Source organism: Ambystoma mexicanum, chromosome 10 (assembly GCF_040938575.1).
Source record: "Ambystoma mexicanum isolate Mex_15411 chromosome 10, UKY_AmexF1_1, whole genome shotgun sequence".
NCBI lineage: Eukaryota > Metazoa > Chordata > Amphibia > Caudata > Ambystomatidae > Ambystoma > Ambystoma mexicanum.
In genome coordinates, this window is record NC_090932.1 from 1206942865 (window position 1) to 1206964546 (window position 21682).

Sequence of the window (21682 nt, forward strand, 5' to 3'; positions counted from 1 at the left end):
ATTTTTCTCAAGATCACCCAGTTCAGGGTAGTTTGCGGTTAAGTCTTTGCCAAGAGTTCTGGACGAAGTTGGTCGGCACAAAAGTTAGTTTAGAAGAGTAGAGAAGGACAAGCCCTTCGATTGGAGAAAGATTTCACACACTTTCACCGCGGCTGAACGAAACGAACAACCGGATTTGCACAGTACCTTTAAATGGAGAAGAAGCAGTAGCTGAGGCGGACGTTCCTGGCAGTTCCTGCAGGCTCACGGTTCCTGAAGCGACTGTTGGACTGACATGAAGTAGGAAGACTGGAGGGTCCTGCACTGCCCAGGGAACAAACCAGCAGCAGAGCAAAGCAACAAAATAAAAGGTGCGCTCCTTAAAACCCAAGCAGGGTCCGACCTTCCTGGCTATCTGGCCCACTGTAGCTCTGTACAGTGAATTTGACCAGCGGAGGGAGTCCTGGCTTGTAGTTTGGGCGAACTGGTTGGTCCCACAAGCTCAGGGGAAGAAGATTCTGGGAGGATCTTCTCTGCCGTTGGAGTTAGAGGATTCGGACCTGCAGCACGGCTTCATCGGGCAGTTCAGTTGTGGTAGGGGTCCTCTTCCGTCAGCTCCTCATCAGTTCTTTTGTTCCAGTGGCGACACTGCCTTTCCAGACCCAGAGACCTGCTTTTTATGCAGTTTTCCCCCATTCACCCAGCCTGGCTGTCAATCACACAGCAGGGTGGCTGTCCCGGCCAGGCAGTCACCTAGCCAATCAAACAGGAGTGCGGCTTGGGTTACCAAGGGAACCCACGGCAGGGTTCCTAAAACCCCTCCCTCAGATCCTACCTACCCAGACTTTCGGGCACCTAAGGAGGAATTCTGTGTAGAAGCAAGAAAAGAGACGGTGAACAAAGGAACCAAACCTGGTTTGGCATGCAGAGAAAAACACAAGAAAGACATTTTCAAAAAGAAATGACGAATAAAACCAGCCGGAAGTGTATACAAAATGATATGCTCTAGCAGGTTTAAGTTTGAGGCTACCAAGATAGCCTAAAACAATACCAAGGTTATTTAAGATAACTGTGGTAGGAAAAATAGGGTAGTTACCACCCCCACCAGCCAAGTCTTGATGAAAAGGGAGCAAACCAATTCACCAAGAGAAACAGACATAAAGGGATACATATTAACCCTTTCCAGTACTCCATGTAAGATGGTTTGTACTGGGTCTGTGGATTTAAAAAGACTAATAAAGTCAATGGCAAATGTACATGTTCTGGGAGAAAGTAGTCAGTCCCAAAAAATGGAGTCTCAGTTGGGAAGTCTAAAAGACAATCCTGTGTCACTGCACTGAAGGTGCTGTGTAACACACGATAAAAAGCTGATGCCTGTGGAGTAGGAGAGGCTCCACAGTCTATGAACACAAAAATGTTAAACACACACAGCAAAACACATCCAAGAGTGGGAAAAGGGGCTCGCACTCTTATCAGACGATAAAAATAAATCCTAGAAATCCAGCAAAGCTGCTGAGGGACTCAATAGGTAACGGAAATTAGCCATTCTTGAGAATTCTCCCTAAAAACCTGTCTTTCCCTCCCTTTTTAAATTGCTGGAGTGCCATTTTGCTCACACTTAATTTTGTGCTTAACTTGTCCAGAAATGATTGGGTGTTGTGTAGTATATTAAGATCGTGATTTTTCTGCTGCTTTATAATAGTGAATTGTATTATAACTGATGGTGTAAATAAAAGTATATTTTTTTACTCTGAAATCTTGAGTCAGTGTTTGTTTGAACCATAGCAATTGCTGTCCTTTGTGTAAGTTCTGATACTGCTCACTTTACTCTTGAGATAAGTCTGGCTGCTTAGCCATCACTACCACTTTACTGTGTAGTACAGGCTTGTAACAAAGGTGAATTTGTACTTGCACTTGTCGTCTTAACTGTGTGTGGTGTTCGCAAAGGGTACTGCATATGATTCTGCCTAACACCCACTAACCAACATACCCAGACTAAAACACACAAGCAGGTTTCTACTTGATATATGTAGATGATCAGAATAAGTAGCCAGGCCCTGTCACGGAGCTCCAGGAACCCCTCTTGTTAAGACGGATTTCTGAACTCTGTCCTGGTGGCGCAGAAGTTCAGAAGGCCAACCTAATTACTTGGAACAGGGTAACCTCTGGACAAGCCAGACCAATCAAGGTAGCGATCGCGGCGGTCAAGACTAGGTCTCAAGAGGGGTGAGGGTGACTGAAGGCCCGCAATGAGCACACAAAGCAAGAGCGCTAACAAACTACTCCAAACAGTTGTTATATCAAAAATAGATACACATTTACTTTAAGGCCTTTAAAATAATGACCGTAGCGAGAAAATCACAATATCACAATATTAAACCAACACATACCATATCAACACAATATATATACAAATACACAGTCGCAAGCGTTTAAAGCACGAAATATGTAGTCCACCTGCCAGGGAAGGAACACAGGCAGTGCGATAATGCTTTCGACTCAGTTCGCCTTCATAGGCACCTAACTAGATGGAAGTCCGAGCCCTGCGAAGAGTGGAGCCTTGTGCTCAAAGTACCTGCCACGCCGGTGCCGACGGGCACAAGGGGAAGCTCTTTGGAGGAAGTCAGGCGGTTCACGTTAGTGCACAGCAGAAGAAGAACAGGTTCCGCAACTCAAGCGCACCCTCCACAGCGGGCAGAAGCAGAGCGCGAGCGCGGCAAAAGGGTGCTGTTTTTACACAGCAGGGAAAAGCAATGGGATACTGCAGGAGGGCGACCAGATCCTAGATATACTACTCACCGGTCCCCGAAGCAAGCAGACCCAGGCTTCTCCACGATAGTTTCAGCAGCTGGCAGGTTCAGAAGAGCAGGGAACGCTTTGTAGTCGTGTAGAGCAAAAAGACGTCCCAATCGACGAAACCGGCACAGTTTTGTTGCCGCACAGGACAACTGAGCGGCCGTGTGTATTCGAGCCAAATGAACCCTCCTCCCTTCAGACCTGGGAACGCCAAGCGTACGAAGCGTGGGAGAGGGACAAGGACTCGCAATACAACACAACCTGGCGGCGGTTGCAGAGCCAAACTCCTTGGTAAGCTGGTCAGTCAACTGGATGGCCCAGAGACGCTTCCGAAGGCTTACTTGGCAGGAGATGGTTGAAGATGCCGGGAATAGCTGTTCCTGCTATTCCAAAGGTCGAAGCACCAGTACAGGCCTTCTGGTTCGATCAAAGGAGGACAGGGGCTCTCCGGACGACAGCAGTGCAAAGGAGGATTCCTTCAGCGGGTCACCAGCGATTCCTCGGTCCAGCCTCGTAGTTGCAGGATACTTGGCTCCTGTATTCCTTCGTTCGTGAGAACTCAGGAGATCGACATGGTAGTGGTGTTTCCAGCCCCCTCTTATCCACGGTTCCCTTCGCGCCAAAACGGAGGGGAGCCAATGGGAGATCCGCTCATCAAAACACACCATACGTGGACCAATCACGGACCACGGTGGTCCCAGGCATTCACACCACCCTAGACTCTCTGGCACCCAGGATGTGTATTGGGACCAGACATCCCAGCCCACACCCTGGAGGCACACAAACGACATGTAGAAGCCCGCGAAAGCAACCACGTTTCGCGGGAAAGTACATGCCCAAATAAGGAAGGCCCCGGGTCGCCGGACCTGGGGAAGGTGAAGGGAGCAAGACGGTCAGTGGACAAGACAAAGGAGCCTCGCGGCCTGGCCATTTTGGGAGCCAGGCCACCATTTTGGGTTCAGTGCAAAAACGTGCTCAGAACGCCAAAAGGAGCTCAAAATAAACAAAACGATCGCTGCCACCATTCGAGTCCCTGAATGACTTGCACCGATCAAATACCATCCTAAAAGAGTATCTAGGGCCTGTAGAAGGCTAGAGACCCAAGAGAGCTGTAACTTAGCTTACAGTGCCCTCTTGTGTCGTGTTGCACTAAAGCTGCGACACGATAAAAGAAACTACGGGAAACCACGTTCCCCGGTACTGACTGTCTTAAGGGCATGTCAGTTTCCCCGTAAGAAAGGAGCGAAAGCCCAGAGGAGTGCGGCAGAAGGCTGTACTTCTCTGGCAAAGTCAAGAACAAGGTTAAAAACAATAGCAAAAAGTTTAGGGGTTGCCACATGGAAGGAAAATTCACTACAATAACGAAATCTTTCCTAACACTCGCCCCTCCCAGACTATGGACAGGGGGAACTAATCCACCCCTGGATGAGTCTCTTGTTCAGGTCGGTTAAACATTCTGGACAACCCATCAGCATTGCTATGTTGGACACCTGGCCTATGCTCAATAGTGAAGTCGAAGCCTTGAAGACTTATGGACCACCTAAGCAACTTTGGATTCTCCCCCTTCATGTTCATTAGCCACTTTAACGGCTTATGGTCAGTCTGCACAGTGAAGTGGGTCCCATAGAGGTAGGGCCTCAGCTTCCTTAGGGCCCACACAACAGAGAAACATTCTTTCTCTACCGTGGACCACCTGAGCTCTCTGTCCTTAAGCTGGCGACTAATAAAACCGATAGGGTGTTCCTTACCCTTCTCATCTACTTGTGATAGTACAGCTCCTATCCCAGTGTCAGAGGCATCCGTCTGCACGATAAAAGGTCTTTGATAATCAGGGGCCCTGAGCACAGGGGCCTGGCACAAGGAGTCTTTTAAGCCATTGAAGGCCTTCTCACACTCATCGGTCCAAGTTACCTTCTTGGGTTTCTTCGGAGTTGTGAGGGCAGTCAGAGGAGCAGCTATGGTGCCATAGTCTGCCACAAAATTGCGATAATACCCTGTGAGTCCTAAGAAGGCTCTCACTTGGGTTTGCGTAGTGGGGGTAGGCCAGTCTTGTACTGCTTGTACTTTACTGGGTAGAGGCTGTATCCTCCCTCCACCTACTTCATGTCCAAGGTAAACCACTGAGCCTTGTCCAATCTGGCACTTACTAGCCTTTATGGTCAAGTGGGCTTTCTGAAGAGCCTGGAGCACAATCCTGAGGTGTTTCACATGGTCTTCCCAGGTGGCACTGAAAACTGCTATATCGTCCAGATATGCAAGACAGAATTCGTCTAACCCATTCAACACATGATTCACAAGCCTCTGGAAAGTGGCAGGTGCATTCTTCAACCCGAACGGCATTACCCGGAATTGGTAAAGGCCGTCTGGTGTAGAAAATGCTGTCTTCTCCCTGGCATGTTCTGCTAACGCTATTTGCCAATAGCCAGCAGTGAGGTCAAACGTGCTGAGGTACTTGGAGGCACCCAAAGTATCCACCAGCTCATCTGTTCGAGGCAAGGGGTGGGCATCTGTCTTGGTGACAGCATTCAGAGCCCTGTAATCCACGCAGAACCTCAATTCAGAAGTGCCTGCCTTTGGAACCAGAACCACAGGACTGGACCAAGGACTACTAGAGGGTTCAATCACCCCAAGGTCTAACATTTTGTTGACCTCGGTCTTAATATAAGACCGTACTTTATCCGACATCCTGTATCCCCTACTTTTGGTAGGTACACTGTCTCCTGTGTCAATGTTATGTTTGCACCAAGGTGTCAAACCAGGGGACTGTGAAAACAGGGGGGAAAACTGCCTAAGCAAACTTTTCACCTCAGCCTGCTGATCAGAAGTCAGGTGAGGGGCCACTCGGACACCCTCAACGGAGCTATCTGAAGGACCGCTCTGGAACAGGTCGGGGAGAGGTTCAGACTCCTCTTCCTCAACGTCAGATGCCAGTAGCAGTGCTGCGATTTCGACTCTTGGGACGAAAGCCTTCAGCCTATTCACGTGGAACACTTTTGGAGCCTGTCCAGGCCTTCCAAGGTCCACTAAATAGTTTACCTCACCCAGGGGCTCCACCACTGTGTAAGGGCCTGACCATTTGTCCTGTAAAGCGCGAGGCCTTATTGGATTCATGATCAGGACTTGCTGACCAGGTGTAAAGTTGATGAGGGAAGCTTTCTGGTCGTACCAATGTTTCACCAGCGCTTGCCCTGCCTTCAATTTATCACTAGCCAAGCCCATCAGAAGTACCATCCGTTTTCTGAGCCCTAGCACATAGTCAACTACATTGGTAGTAACAGGGGGAGTGGGCATCTCCCATCCCTCCTTGACAATGGCTAAGGGTCCCCGTACGGGATGACCGAACAGAAGTTCGAAGGGGCTGAAGCCAACACCCTCCTGTGGTACCTCTCGGTAGGCAAACAGCAAGCATGGTAAAAGAAGATCCCATTTTCTTCTCTGGGGCTCCTCCAGAGCCCCAATCATGCTCTTTAACGTTCTGTTGAAACGTTCCACCAGACCATTGGTCTGGGGGTGGTATGCAGAAGAGAACTTGTAGGTGACCCCACATTCTTTCCACATAGCCTGCATATACTTCGACATAAAGTTGCTGCCACGATCTGACACAACTTCTTTAGGGAAGCCAACCCTAGTGAATATGCCGAGTAAAGCTTTTGCAACTGACTTGGCAGTTACAGTTTTCAATGGGATGGCCTCAGGATACCTGGTTGCATGGTCGACCAGCACCAGGATAAACCTATTGCCCGAGGATGTTTGCGGGTCAAGGGGACCGACGATGTCGATCCCTACCCTTTCAAATGGTACCCCCACAACTGGGAGCGGTACCAACGGAGCTTGGATTGTCGCGCCAACCTTACCAGACAACTGGCAGGAGGCGCAACTCCTGCAGTGACTTTCTACTTGCACCCCCATCTTGGGCCAGTAGAAGTGCATGGATAACCTTTGCTTGGTCCTCTTCATACCAAGGTGACCAGCAAGGGGAACTTCATGCGCCAACTGCAGGAGGAAGGGTCTAACAGCAAGGGGAAGCACCAACCTCCTATGGTCTCCTTCTGTAGACTCTGTGGGCTCACTATACAGGAGTCCACCTTCCCAATAAATCCTATGCTTCCCAGGAGGTTCACCCTCAAGCTGGGAGCAGGCCTGTCTCCTTAGGCCTTCCAGAGATGGGCACTCACGTTGGCCTTTACTGAATTCGTCCCTATCAGGACCTCCTTCAACTAACAAGTCTTTTAGTTCAGGATGATCGTTGGGGTCGAATACTTCAGGCATCGCCACCTCCTCGTCAGGCCCGGGCGATTGACCAACTTCCTCCACCGCAGTGGTAGGCGAGCTCGGGGGAATATTCTCTTTCCCCCGTCTTGACTTGTAGACTCCTTTCGCCTTGGGTTGCCCCTTCGGCTGGGGCGGCGTATTGGACTTGGCCAATGCTGCCCGTGCTTGAGACCGTGTGTAGGGTCGTTCGGCAGTGTCTCCTACGAGCCCTAAAGCTCTGAGATCATTACCTAATAAGACCTTTCCCGGGACGTTTCTCTGAATGCTCACTGGAATCCTGACTGCTGTACCATTTAAAGTTAGATTAACAGGGATCACGGGAAACATACGGAGGGGGCCGTCAGCCAACTTAGTGGGCATCAGAGTAGCTCTGGCAACTTCCTCTGAGTCTACCAAGGTAGAATCCACTACAGTTCGACTGCACCCACTATCCCTAAGAGCTGGAGTATCCACTCCATTGATCAGCACACTGTCTTTAAAGTAGTGCTTGGTATTATCCGGAATCCTAGCATACGCCTCTGCGACTTTAGGCTCCCAGGAACCCAGGGACACTAAAACTACCTCGGCCTCTATTCCGCTGGGAAATGAGTCCGAGGAGAAGGATGCTCCTGTAATCTCTTCTTCCTCGTAGGAGGAGAAGGCCAGATTAGCGGAGTGGACCCCCAAAGGTCTAACCTTACAACGGGGATCCCCCTTCACATGGTCAGTTGCTCCACAAGAAAAACAAGCCCCAGTGGGTCTGTTTACGTAGGGAGGCTTATTGTAACCAGAGTTCTGTTTCGGAGGCGCACCTCCGCTACCCTGTGAGTTCTCTTGTGTCTTACCCTTGTTTTTCTTTCTGTGGCCCTTTTGGGAAGAAGATTTAGCAGATTCCCAACCCTCCATATCTTTGGACTTTTTCCCCTCCTCCTGCTTACCAGGATGAGTTTTGTCCTTATGGGACACTCGATGTGACACCCATAAGTCTGCTGCAATGGCCAGCTTCTTAGGATCTATCTCCTTCGAATCGGCCAAATGCTGCTTAAGCTCCGGGGAAGAAGAAGCAAAAATGTGTTCCAGCATGACAAGATTTATCATGCCGTCGAAGGTAGAAACCTTATAGCCTTCGACCCAGCCAGTTAAGTTTTTCAAAGATTCAGCGACATAAGATACCCAAGTACCACCTTCCTTTTTCTTATACTCTCGAAAACGCTTTAAATATTGGGCCGGAGTCTTCCCAAACTTTAAAATGAGAGTCTGCTTTAACATTGCGAAATCAGCCCGCTCAGCCTTCGACATTTCCATAATGGCACTACAGCCAGAATGGGGCAGTCTACTGAGCAACCAGGCAATCTTATCAGCATTGTCAACTTCCTGGACCTCGCATGCATACTCAAACGCATTCAGCCAGTCCATAATGTCATTCCTCTCTTCATACACACTGAGCAGATCTTTTGGAAACCGTGGATGAGAGGAGGCCCCAGACCCATGTCCAGGACCCTTGGATCCATTTGCAACCTGAAGCTTGGCCAGTTCCAACTGGTGATCCCTGTCTTTTTGTTTTTCTGCCTGTTCGATTTTTAGTTTGGCTATGCTGAATTCAAGCTCCTGCTGCCTAAACCGCAGCTCTTGCTTCTTGAATTCAAGCATAGCCTCCCCATCAACACTGGCAGAGGAAACATTAGACATTACATCCTCCCCGTCCTCGTGGTCGCGGTGGAACAGTGCGGCGGCAGAACCGTCGGTTCTACCAGTGAGAGCAGCCCCACCACCTTCCGCACTGTCCTCAGAAGTAATAGCGTCAAGCTGCGCTTCTTGCCACGCCACGATTCTTTGGATCATTTCCAATTTCGTGCCTTGAGAGGAAACACCTCTCTCCGCACACATCTTTTTCAGCGTTTCTGATTTGGAAGCATTTAAAGTTAACAACGTACTTGTTTCCATACTGTTTGATAGGACTATGGCCTTTTTAAAGTTATACTATAACAATTCACTACGTGTACTGTTTGGAATAACCTGAAATGCCTTAGTTCGAGCGCAACACTGGATACCTTCAGTCGTATCCCACCGCTGTACACCAATTTGTTAAGACGGATTTCTGAACTCTGTCCTGGTGGCGCAGAAGTTCAGAAGGCCAACCTAATTACTTGGAACAGGGTAACCTCTGGACAAGCCAGACCAATCAAGGTAGCGATCGCGGCGGTCAAGACTAGGTCTCAAGAGGGGTGAGGGTGACTGAAGGCCCGCAATGAGCACACAAAGCAAGAGCGCTAACAAACTACTCCAAACAGTTGTTATATCAAAAATAGATACACATTTATTTGAAGGCCTTTAAAATAATGACCGTAGCGAGAAAATCACAATATCACAATATTAAACCAACACATACCATATCAACACAATATATATACAAATACACAGTCGCAAGCGTTTAAAGCACGAAATATGTAGTCCACCTGCCAGGGAAGGAACACAGGCAGTGCGATAATGCTTTCGACTCAGTTCGCCTTCATAGGCACCTAACTAGATGGAAGTCCGAGCCCTGCGAAGAGTGGAGCCTTGTGCTCAAAGTACCTGCCACGCCGGTGCCGACGGGCACAAGGGGAAGCTCTTTGGAGGAAGTCAGGCGGTTCACGTTAGTGCACAGCAGAAGAAGAACAGGTTCCGCAACTCAAGCGCAGCCTCCACAGCGGGCAGAAGCAGAGCGCGAGCGCGGCAAAAGGGTGCTGTTTTTACACAGCAGGGAAAAGCAATGGGATACTGCAGGAGGGCGACCAGATCCTAGATATACTACTCACCGGTCCCCGAAGCAAGCAGACCCAGGCTTCTCCACGATAGTTTCAGCAGCTGGCAGGTTCAGAAGAGCAGGGAACGCTTTGTAGTCGTGTAGAGCAAAAAGACGTCCCAATCGACGAAACCGGCACAGTTTTGTTGCCGCACAGGACAACGGAGCGGCCGTGTGTATTCGAGCCAAATGAACCCTCCTCCCTTCAGACCTGGGAACGCCAAGCGTACGAAGCGTGGGAGAGGGACAAGGACTCGCAATACAACACAACCTGGCGGCGGTTGCAGAGCCAAACTCCTTGGTAAGCTGGTCAGTCAACTGGATGGCCCAGAGACGCTTCCGAAGGCTTACTTGGCAGGAGATGGTTGAAGATGCCGGGAATAGCTGTTCCTGCTATTCCAAAGGTCGAAGCACCAGTACAGGCCTTCTGGTTCGATCAAAGGAGGACAGGGGCTCTCCGGACGACAGCAGTGCAAAGGAGGATTCCTTCAGCGGGTCACCAGCGATTCCTCGGTCCAGCCTCGTAGTTGCAGGATACTTGGCTCCTGTATTCCTTCGTTCGTGAGAACTCAGGAGATCGACATGGTAGTGGTGTTTCCAGCCCCCTCTTATCCACGGTTCCCTTCGCGCCAAAACGGAGGGGAGCCAATGGGAGATCCGCTCATCAAAACACACCATACGTGGACCAATCACGGACCACGGTGGTCCCAGGCATTCACACCACCCTAGACTCTCTGGCACCCAGGATGTGTATTGGGACCAGACATCCCAGCCCACACCCTGGAGGCACACAAACGACATGTAGAAGCCCGCGAAAGCAACCACGTTTCGCGGGAAAGTACATGCCCAAATAAGGAAGGCCCCGGGTCGCCGGACCTGGGGAAGGTGAAGGGAGCAAGACGGTCAGTGGACAAGACAAAGGAGCCTCGCGGCCTGGCCATTTTGGGAGCCAGGCCACCATTTTGGGTTCAGTGCAAAAACGTGCTCAGAACGCCAAAAGGAGCTCAAAATAAACAAAACGATCGCTGCCACCATTCGAGTCCCTGAATGACTTGCACCGATCAAATACCATCCTAAAAGAGTATCTAGGGCCTGTAGAAGGCTAGAGACCCAAGAGAGCTGTAACTTAGCTTACAGTGCCCTCTTGTGTCGTGTTGCACTAAAGCTGCGACACGATAAAAGAAACTACGGGAAACCACGTTCCCCGGTACTGACTGTCTTAAGGGCATGTCAGTTTCCCCGTAAGAAAGGAGCGAAAGCCCAGAGGAGTGCGGCAGAAGGCTGTACTTCTCTGGCAAAGTCAAGAACAAGGTTAAAAACAATAGCAAAAAGTTTAGGGGTTGCCACATGGAAGGAAAATTCCCTACAATAACGAAATCTTTCCTAACACCTCTCAGCTTGGGGTGGAGGCAATTTCTCGAAAAGGTGTGGTATTAGTTTGTGAAAGAAGTGGTACTGTTTTGTGAAGTTATCTGCAAGTTGATGGAGTTATAGAGGTTCTACGAGAATATGGAGTGAGAAGGTAACTGAAGAAGGGTAACTGAGAAGAAAGTGGTGAGTATTAGTACTGGTGTGGAGGTAGGAGTGGTAGAGGTGTGGAGATGGGAGGTAGGAGTAGTAGTTCTGTGTAGGTGAGAGCAGTAGTGGTTGAGAAGAGGTGGGCATAGTCGTGGTGTGAAAGTAGTAGTACTAGAGTGGAGGTTGGGGAAGTAGAGGTGTGGCAGCAGGAGTAGGTGTATTGCAGAGAAGGAAGAGTAGTACTGGGAAGAGTAGTAGGAAGTGGATTAAAGGATAGAATTAGACTATAGATACAGGAATCACAGAGGGGCAGAGGAGGATGAAATAGGGAAAGAGAGGATAGGTGATGGCTGGAGTAGGAGGGATGAGCCTAGATTAGACATTTGCTTTCAGGCCATCATCAAACAATGTATAGCTTTTAGATTGCAAGGGTTGCCGATCTCTAGCACCAAATACGAAGTTGGGAGGAGCCTGGATTAGTGTGGGAGTGGGATTATACATCCCAAGGTTAGAGGTAAAGCCAATAGGGCCATTGTAAATTAACATTAAACTTTTAACCCTTAATTGGGAGGTGATGCATTTTTGAGGCCATCTGTGACAGACAGAAAGTGATGACAGAGAGCAAAGGAAGGCAGGGCCAGAGTTTGCATCTGGCAAACAATTTGGTTGCTTAGAGCGCACTTGCCTGGATGGGCAATGGCTGCCGGTGTCTACCATCTAATACTGAAAGAGAAGGCAGGGATCCAGATACGATTTTGAAATTAGAGTATTTGAATCCCTATTTCTGAAGTTAACAGCAGCATTATTTATTAGGTAGCAATAAAGTAATTCACGTTCCCAATGGCAGCATTTTTGGGGGAGTATAAAACCGGTATCTTTTTTAATCCATATTTCATTCCAGCAAGGAGTTTGTGCAATGGGGCTTTCTATCTTAATGTTCCTCATCCTATCAGGCAGTATTAACAGCAGTTCCCCTTCCTGTGGTTCTGGTTCGCTGGAACCACTGATCAAACACACCCATGGACCCATGGGAGTGGCAGCAGGCTCCTACATGTCCTGTCTTTCCCACGTGTTTTACTTCATATTTGTTTGTTGGAAATATGTCCAGGTTTTGAGAGTACATATAGCTTGTAAACGGTTTTTCTGTTGGGTATTGGACCACGTTTTCCCACCATTCGGATGCCCTATTTCCTATATTTATATCTATACATGTAAAATGCAAGCAACAACTCCAAATAAACAAAGAAATGGCTTTGCCAAGAAACGCCGTACATTTTACATAGTACTTTGCATGGGCGAAGATGAACAATGTGCATACGCCTGGTTTAGTAGATCTAGCCTAACGACAGTAATATACATTTCACATTATGAACACGACATTTGTACGTGTGTTGGTTTTATTGCTTGTTGTCATTATTTCTTTTTTTAGCCCACCCATTATTTTCAATATGCTGCATTGACATGCTCTCATTTCGCTCATTCTTCCCACCTCCACCACACATATTCTGCATGTGGACTTTAATTAGGTGTCAGAGTTTCCTCCAGAGAATACTGCTGACATGCCATGTCGAACTGATCATGTCATCTCATTAATAACATTGATTCCCATTTCAATTAAATCATGATAGTAAATGTTATTATTATGATATTTAGAAGGGTATGTCACAAGTGCAGGTGAGGGTATTCATAATTAATCATTTTAATTTCTGATGAAATTGCCTTTTTGCCTGCTTGTTTCTATGTTGATCATTTGGAGCTGACTTGTACCACAACACATTATGTTCTAAACAGTTACCACCAAAAATAGCAAAAGGCTATCATGAAGACTAATGTCAAATTTAAAAGAAAAAAAAGTTGTATGTATCTTAGTATTGCAAACTAATTCAAGTAAGGTAAGTTGTGGTGAATGTTGCATTATTTGTAAAGTTGATAATTGCAGATTCATTGAACAGAAGAGTTTGTTAGCCATTTTCTTAGACGTTCTGTATTCCAAACTAAGGAAAGTTTTTGCATGGACATGGATATCCTTGGTGAAGACAAATCGATCATGGTTTGAGTTTCAATAAAGTCTTCTTCAGGTTTAAATATATCTGCCTGGTCAAGTAAACTATGGATTTCAGTTTCACCCCGTAATATTGCTTATGTTTAACTTGATGGGGAAATGGAAAGCTGTTGAAAAAATATATTTTCACTGCAGGTCAGTATTTTTAGCTTAATTAGTGCAGACAGGGTGCCAAACACGACCCTCATGCCCCCCCACACGACTAGAGAATTAACATATGTGCCTCACTCTTAGGCCCATCACCACAATCATCGATGTTAATCAGGTGTGAGAAGCGTTATTCTCTCAGGCAGCTGCTCAGATCATACCCAATCCATGATTTGGACGATATGGAATAACATCGATCGAGCAAGTCGACTGACTGTAAATCCAGAAATCAACAACATCATCACTGACATCACGACGTAGCTGCATTATAGATTAAGTATATACTCATCCATTCATGAAGATTGCATAAAAAAAGAACTAGTTTATTGGATATAGGCATGGCTCACGTAGGTAGAAAACGGACACAAATACATATCTCTTTATATTAACTTCCTTCTCCAAAGCTGAAACCGCAAGATGCTAAGTATTCATATATTTAGCTTGCACATGCTTGACTGCTACTAACATGGAGAAGTTATCAGGAATGATATCGAAGCTATAGGTCTCTAAAATGGATGGCAAAGGAGAGACAAGCTTTGAATACATAGATGTGCTGACATGATTGCCGCAGCCAGAGGCGTGCAGAGACAAGGCAACCAGCCAAGGACGAGTGGAGACAGAAAGTTCCAGTTACCAAGACAATGAGTCATCTGAAGAAAATCAGGCTATAATTCTCAGAATTATAGGCAAGAGGGCTTAATTTCATGGTCTCAACACATGTGACCCAGCTGAACAGGACAATGCCCATTCAATTGAGGTAGATGAAGAGGACTGTTCCCATCACACCAAACTGAATGCATTCTCCCAGGCTTAGGTGATTAGAGATGACACAATTAGGGAACACTTTGCACCTCTATGTTCACTGCCATTGCCTGAAAGGGTACACTCAGTATGGAAACCGTCCAGGGTCCCATTGAAGTGAGGACACATTCTGGCAAATCCAGATTCACCTTTCTGTGGGGATATCATTTGTTGCACGGGCTAATGGTCTCTCTGTGACCCTGCAAGTTTGTAGATTGATACTAGCAGCCATGGTCCTAAGAGGAGCCACAAGATATGTCTATCCAATTGTAGCATTAACACGTATATCATCTATATATAGCTCACCCAAACTGACCAATGTAAATATGTGATAAGTTTCTGGGATGGAACCTGAACTTGTGATGTCACACCAGAGTAAAACCGGGTGAAACATGCTTATAAGATGAGAGCTCTGGAGGATATTTGTTTTTCTGGTGTGATTCCTGTCATTTTGTTTGCTAGTAAAAGGCAGTAACATTGCCCCATGGCTGAGTCTTCCGTTCTTGTGTTGGGGAGTCTTTGATGGCCCAAGTGTTCTCTGCTGTTAATTGAGTTGACTGCTAGAGGGCCCAAGCCACAGCTATACAAATTAGTTTATCAAATTGAACATCATGGGATCAACTACTAAATAAATACATTCATGAAGAGACGCAGCAGTTGCAAACATATGCCCAAGAAACTCTGGAATTAAGTGAGGATTTGGTAAGGCAGATAACATATGAGGTTCTCCAGTCACAGCATGTCTGGGAGGAGAAGAACCCTGAACAATAATATGTATGACTAGGTCGGAACACAAGATGCATCAGAAGATTGCTCACTGCATGATAATCATCACCATCAGTTGACACAGATACTAATAACCAGTACAATCCATTAAGTATTGGTGAACGGGGTGCAGACCCCTTCAAAGTGCCTTCATAGCCACAACTAACCACTGGGAGTGGCCAGTTTGTGGACAAGGAAAACTGACAGGAGGTAACAATATGAGCTCATACTAATGAACCCCTGGTACCTGGAGGCCTTCCCTCATAGAATCAGATCTGCCTTCATCTGGTTCTGGTTCGGCCCCTCGATGAGCCCTCCTCCTGCTCCGTCGCCAGCGAAACCTTCCTGATCCTGTGTGCCTCCCCGCCTTCTGTATCCTACAAGCTGTGGTGTGAGCCCTCAACTCTGACTCGCCGCCCCATCTGGGTTCAGCGACTGATCCGCTGCTTGTGTCCATGCCACTGCGGGCCACCCATCAGCAGTTTCCTGCTCTGCCCCCGCAGCGGCCCTCCCCACTCAGCAGCAAGCGCAGCTATCCAGGATTGCAGTGTCTTCCCGCCCACCTCAACTGCCTGGGGCCTCCATCCTAAGCCAGGGGCTTCTACCTGCAATGATTGGTGCCTGCTGCCTGCGCCTCCATTCCAACCCAAGAATTCCATCCGTAACGGCAGGTGCTTACTGCCTGGTGCCTCCATTCCAGCCCAGGGTCTCCATCTGCCTTTCCTGCCAGGGGCCTGCATTCCTGGTCTGGAGCTTCCAGCTGCATCGTTGTTCCACCTACTGTGTCCTCCGGCCCGCCTCTGCTGCCCGGGGCCACCATCTTGCTGTGGCGTGAGGCGCTGCTTCCCACACCCTGAGCCAGGCGTGACTGTTGGGGGCTCCCATCTGACAGTGGCAGGAGCCACTACATTCTGCGCCTGGTCCGGTCTTGTCTCCTCTACAGGCTGTGGCTGAGCCACTGTCCACGTCTGCGCCATTGTGGGTCCCATTTTGGTTGCTCCCTGCTTGCCCCGGGGCAGCCTCCTCCCGCCCAGCTGTCCACTTTATTCTCCTAATTGCTGGATCTTCCGACCCTCCCCTGTTGCGCAGGACCTCCAACTTACAACTGCAGAAGCTGATGCTTCCTATCCGCCGCTCCTGTCTTGACTCCTTGGATACACCGCTGCCCACAGCCACGTCGCCGGTCCCCCCACCTACCCCCCTTGTTGGTTCCTCTCTCGTCCCCAGTGCGTCCCCATCACGTTGGTCACCGGGGCAGGTGCTCTTCTCTATGGTGGTGCTTCCTGCCCTCTTCCTCTGTCTAAGTGTGGGACTGCGATCTAGCTTCCTACCCTCATCCACGGTCTGAGCCTGCTGTGAGGCTTCCAGTCCCCTTCTGTCTGGGACATCTGTCTACCCTCTCCTCCGTCCTGTCCTGGGACGGGACAGCTACTGGACCTCCTCCTCCCAGGGACTTGCCGGCCACCTACCACACAGTCCCTCCTACTGGACCTCCTCATGCTTCCTCTTCAATGCGGGTCCAGCAAGGACCACACTTGCCTACCTCCTGCTGCTCATCCCCTGCTGCTTGTCCTCCTCCCACTTCCTCATCTAAGCGTGATCATCCATAACCAAGGTCACGGCCCTGGACCAGCCCTGCCTACTCCTGCCTTTCACCCTACCACACAGTCTCTGCTGCCAAACCCCCACATCTCTACCGTTTTTAACCTGGCACACGCAAACTGCTCCAGCTCTTTCCCTACCCTTTTTTTGCCTACCATATGCCACACAGTCTCCACGGCTGAGCCTCTTCCCACCTCCTTTCTAGCTTGGGCACAACCAATACTACCTGCTCCCTGCCTGCCTCCTACCCACCCATCAATCTCTGCAGCTGGGCCTTTCTCACCTCCTTACTAGCTTGGACCCCACCACTCCCTTTTGCCTGCCCCTGTTCTAGTGCGCCCTGACTCTCTGCCACCTCCCACACAGTCTGCAGCTGAGCCTATTCCAACCTTCTTCCCATCCTGTTCCCAACCACTTCTCGCTGCCTGCTCCTGATCTTGCGTACCCTGATGTACGGCTTGCTACCTACCAAACTGAGTATCATACTGAGTAGCAAGCTGAGTACCAAACTGAGCCTCCTCTCTCTCCTACACCAGCACAGACTCAACTACGAGCTGCTACATTGGTCCCTGTTCTCGCCATCATAAGTCTCAACAGCAACGGATTATCATAGCTCCTCGTTTCACTGATCCCTCTGTTATGTGGTCTGCCAAATCTCTTTTTCACCACCCTCTCTTCCCTTCCCCCCCTTTCACTCACCCTACCTTCCCCTCTCCCTTCTACACTCCTTTTCCCTCCTCCTGATGCCCAGTCCCCTCTTCAATCCCCTCCCCCACTCCTCCTGTTCCACACCTACCCTCTCTCACTGTCCTAATCTTCTTTACCCCCCCGCTGCTCATCATTTCAGCCTCATGAACATTGTGCTCTGGAACGCCAGATCCATCTGCAACAAGACTGCAGCAGTTTTAGACATATTCTTTCGTCTCAACCTTCATTTCCTATGTCTAACTGAAACCTGGATTCCCCCTCACAACACTTCTGTCTTGTCTTCCCTAACTACCTCCTCATCCTGCTTCTCTCATATCTCTCGCGCTACTGACCATGGCGGAGGTATTGGCCTCCTCTACCACCCCAAATACCTTTCCTCTACCTCCTCACCATCTCTTCCTTCTTTCCCTTCCTTTGAATTTCTCTACAAATCTTTCTCCTCTCCTCACCCCATCTCATTTCTATCCCATCTCCTTTCTAATCTCTATGGACCCCCTTGCCCTTTTCCTTCCTTCTATGAATTTCTCAATCACCTCCTTTTGCTTATCTCTCCCTTCCCCTCTCCTCTAACTGTACTTGGCAACTTTAATCTTCACCTCCCTTCTCCCCCTCATTCCTCATCTCTCTTCTCCATCCTTGACTCCTACCTCATTTCCCCCCTTCCTTCTTCCCCCACTCATTCCTCTGGCTCCACTCTAGACCTCATCTTCAATTCTTCCTACCCCTCTTTCCCTGTCTCTACTCTCCCTGTCTATCTCTCTGATCATGCCTTACTCTCCTTCTCCCTTACTCCCCTTCCACATTACTCTTCTACTAGGCCTTCTCCTCCCATCTTCTCACAGCATGACTTTCGCAACTTTGATCCTTCCTTCTTTATTGACACTTGCTCTTCTTCTCTCCCCTCTCTCCAAGATGTCTCTTCAGTGTCAGCCAATGATGCTCTATCCACTCTTTCCTCTTCTATTTCTTCTTCCCTTGATCAACTTTACCCCCTTTCTTTCTTCCGTCCAACCCGGAAACCCTCTCAACCGTGGCTCACTCCTCAACTTCTCTCTATGCGGCGCCTCCTTAGAGGTCTGGAGAGACTCTGGCTCAAATCTCCTTCGCTTTAGAACCAAACCTCATATTTCTCTTACCACACTCTCTTCGACACTTGTCTTGCCTCGGCCAAATTCTCCTACTACTCTAACCTTCTCCACTCCCAAGCCTCCAACCCTCGCTGCATCTTCCAAACTCCCTCTCGACTTCTCTCCCCTCTTACCCCTGATCCATCCTCCTCTTCTTCACTTTCTCCCTCTGACTTTGCAAGCTTCTTCTCCTCCAAGATTCTTACCCTTTGCCAACTGCTACTCGGATTCCCCCTCTTCTCCCCCCCATCCTGCATGTCCAACTTCCTATCTCCCCCTCTGACGACTCCACCCTCCTTTCCAAAGCCCACCCCACTTCCGCCCCAACCAATCCTCTCCCATCCCGTCTTATCCCTATAATCTATCCTCTTCTTATTCCCTACCTTACTTCCTTCTTCAACACTTGCCTTTCCTCAGCCACCTTTCCCTCAGCTTTCAAGCACGCCACGATCATCCCTATTTTGAGAAGCCTCTGCTGATCCCCTTCTCACATCTAACTTCCGTCCTATCTCTCTTCTTCCATTCCTCTCTAAACTTCTCGAGCACCTCGCCTATTCGCAGCTCTCAACATTTGCCACCAATCTCTCTCTCCTACCTCCCTCCCAATCTGGCTTCCATCCTAAACACTCTCCTGAAACTGCTCTCACCTACATCCTTAACTCCATCCTCTCTGCTCGACACTCTAAGCAATCCTCTGTCCTTATTCTTCTTGACCTCTCTGCTGCCTTCGACACTGTCGATCACCCCCTTCTTCTCAACACTCTTTCTTCCTTTGGATTCAAAGGCTCTGTTCTTAACTGGATATCCTCTTACCACTCTTCCCGCTCTTTTACTGTTTCCTGGGGTGGCCGGTCCTCTCCAACCCAACCTCTAGAATACGGCGTATCTGAAGGTTCGGTGCTTGGACCTTTCCTCTTCTCTCTATACACCTCCCTCCTTGCCCCTGTTATCTCCTCGTTTGGCATCTCGCACCATTTCTATGCTGACGACACTCAACTCTTCCTTTCTTTCTCTTCCTTCTCAACCGACCTCCACCTAAAACTCTGTTCCTGTCTTATTGCCATAAAGAACTGGATGTCTGCCTGCTTTCTTTCCCTCAACACTGACAAGACTGAAGTCGTATTCTTTCCCTCCAATTCTCTTCCCCCTCACTCTCCTCCATCTTTCATTCACTTTGCTCCCACTAATCTCCATATCTCTCTCCACGCTCGTAACTGTCACTACCACCTCTTTAATATTCGCAAAGTCCGCCCCTCTTTCACCTTCCATGCTACCCGACTTTTAATATCCTCCCTTATCTTCTCCCGCCTCTTCTACTGCTCCTCCTTATTCTTTGGACTACCTACTTCTCATCTCGCCCGCCTCAAATCTATCTACCATTCTGCTGTCCATACCCTCTGTCTCCTTACCTCCCATGACTCCATCTCTGCTTCCCTCTCTTCCCTTGGCTGGCTTCCATTTCACTCCCAACTTAAATTTCACTTTCTCTGCCTTGTCTTCAAATCTCTCCAAGATCTTCCTCCCCCTTCTCTCTTTCTACTCTTCCTCCCGCTCCCTTCGTTCAGCTGACCATTTCCTTCTCACAGACCTCCGTCCCCTTGTGCCCCCTCCCATTTCCGCTCCTTCCAACTCCTAGCCCCCCTGCACTGGAACTCCCTACCTCTCAATCCGCTCTATCCCTACCTTCACCTCATTCCGCACCTCCCTTAAATCTCTCCTTCTCCATTCTCCGCCTTAAAACCCCTTCCCCTTCTTGCTTCCCCTCCCTCCTTTATCTTTCCCCTTGATTATCTCCCTCCCTTCCCCTACCAGCCCACTCTCACCTTTTCCCCTTCCCTACTCCTTCTCCTCCTCACCCCTCCCCCTCCCACACAGTCCTACTGCACTACTCTCCCTATTCCCTTCAGTTAATTGCTGTTCTTACTGATTTGTTGACTGATTCATATTGTAATTTGCTTCTACCATTATATTGTTTATGTTTTATGTATTAAGTTGTTCAATTCTGCAGCGCTTTGGTGTAAAGCGCTATATAAACAAATAAATACAAATACAAATACAAAAATACAAATACAAATTACAAATCCTGGTGGAAATTAAGAAGGTCGTCATAGAGGATTATGAGGAGTTTTTTTAGGTGTTTGTGTTGGATTAGACAAAAAGGCAATAGGTGGAGGACACAGAGGTGGTCCCACAGCAGATGACCCAGAAGCAGGAAGACACTCACAACTGTGAGTGAGTTTTGTGCTTGAGTTTACTCGGTATGTAGTTGTATGTATCTTAGTATTGCAAACTAATTCAAGTAAGGTAAGTTGTGGTGAATGTTGCATTATTTTTAAAGTTGATAATTGCAGATTCATTGAACAGAAGAGTTTGTTAGCCATTTTCTTAGACGTTCTGTATTCCAAACTAAGGAAAGTTTTTACATGGACATGGATATCCTTGGTGAAGACAAATCGATCATGGTTTGAGTTTCAATAAAGTCTTCTTCAGGTTTAAATATATCTGCCTGGTCAAGTAAACTATGGATTTCAGTTTCACCCCGTAATATTGCTTATGTTTAACTTGATGGGGAAATGGAAAGCTGTTGAAAAAATATATTTTCACTGCAGGTCAGTATTTTTAGCTTAATTAGTGCAGACAGGGGGCCAAACACGACCCTCATGCCCCCCCACACGACTAGAGAATTAACATATGTGCCTCACTCTTAGGCCCATCACCACAATCATCGATGTTTCTCAAGTGTGAGAAGCGTTATTCTCTCAGGCAGCTGCTCAGATCATACCCAATCCATGATTTGGACGATATGGAATGACATCGATCGAGCAAGTCGACTGACTGTAAATGCAGAAATCAACAACATCATCACTGACATCACGACGTAGCTGCATTATAGATTAAGTATATACTCATCCATTCATGAAGATTGCATAAAAAAGCAACTAGTTTATTGCATATAGGCATGGCTCACGTAGATAGAGAACGGACACAAATACATATCTCTTTATATTAACTTCCTTCTCCAAAGCTGAAACCGCAAGATGCTAAGTATTCATATATTTAGCTTGCACATGTCCTCAATTCCACTTTTAGCTGCCATACATGCAATCCAATACTATTACTGTCTCCTCGCTATCCATTACC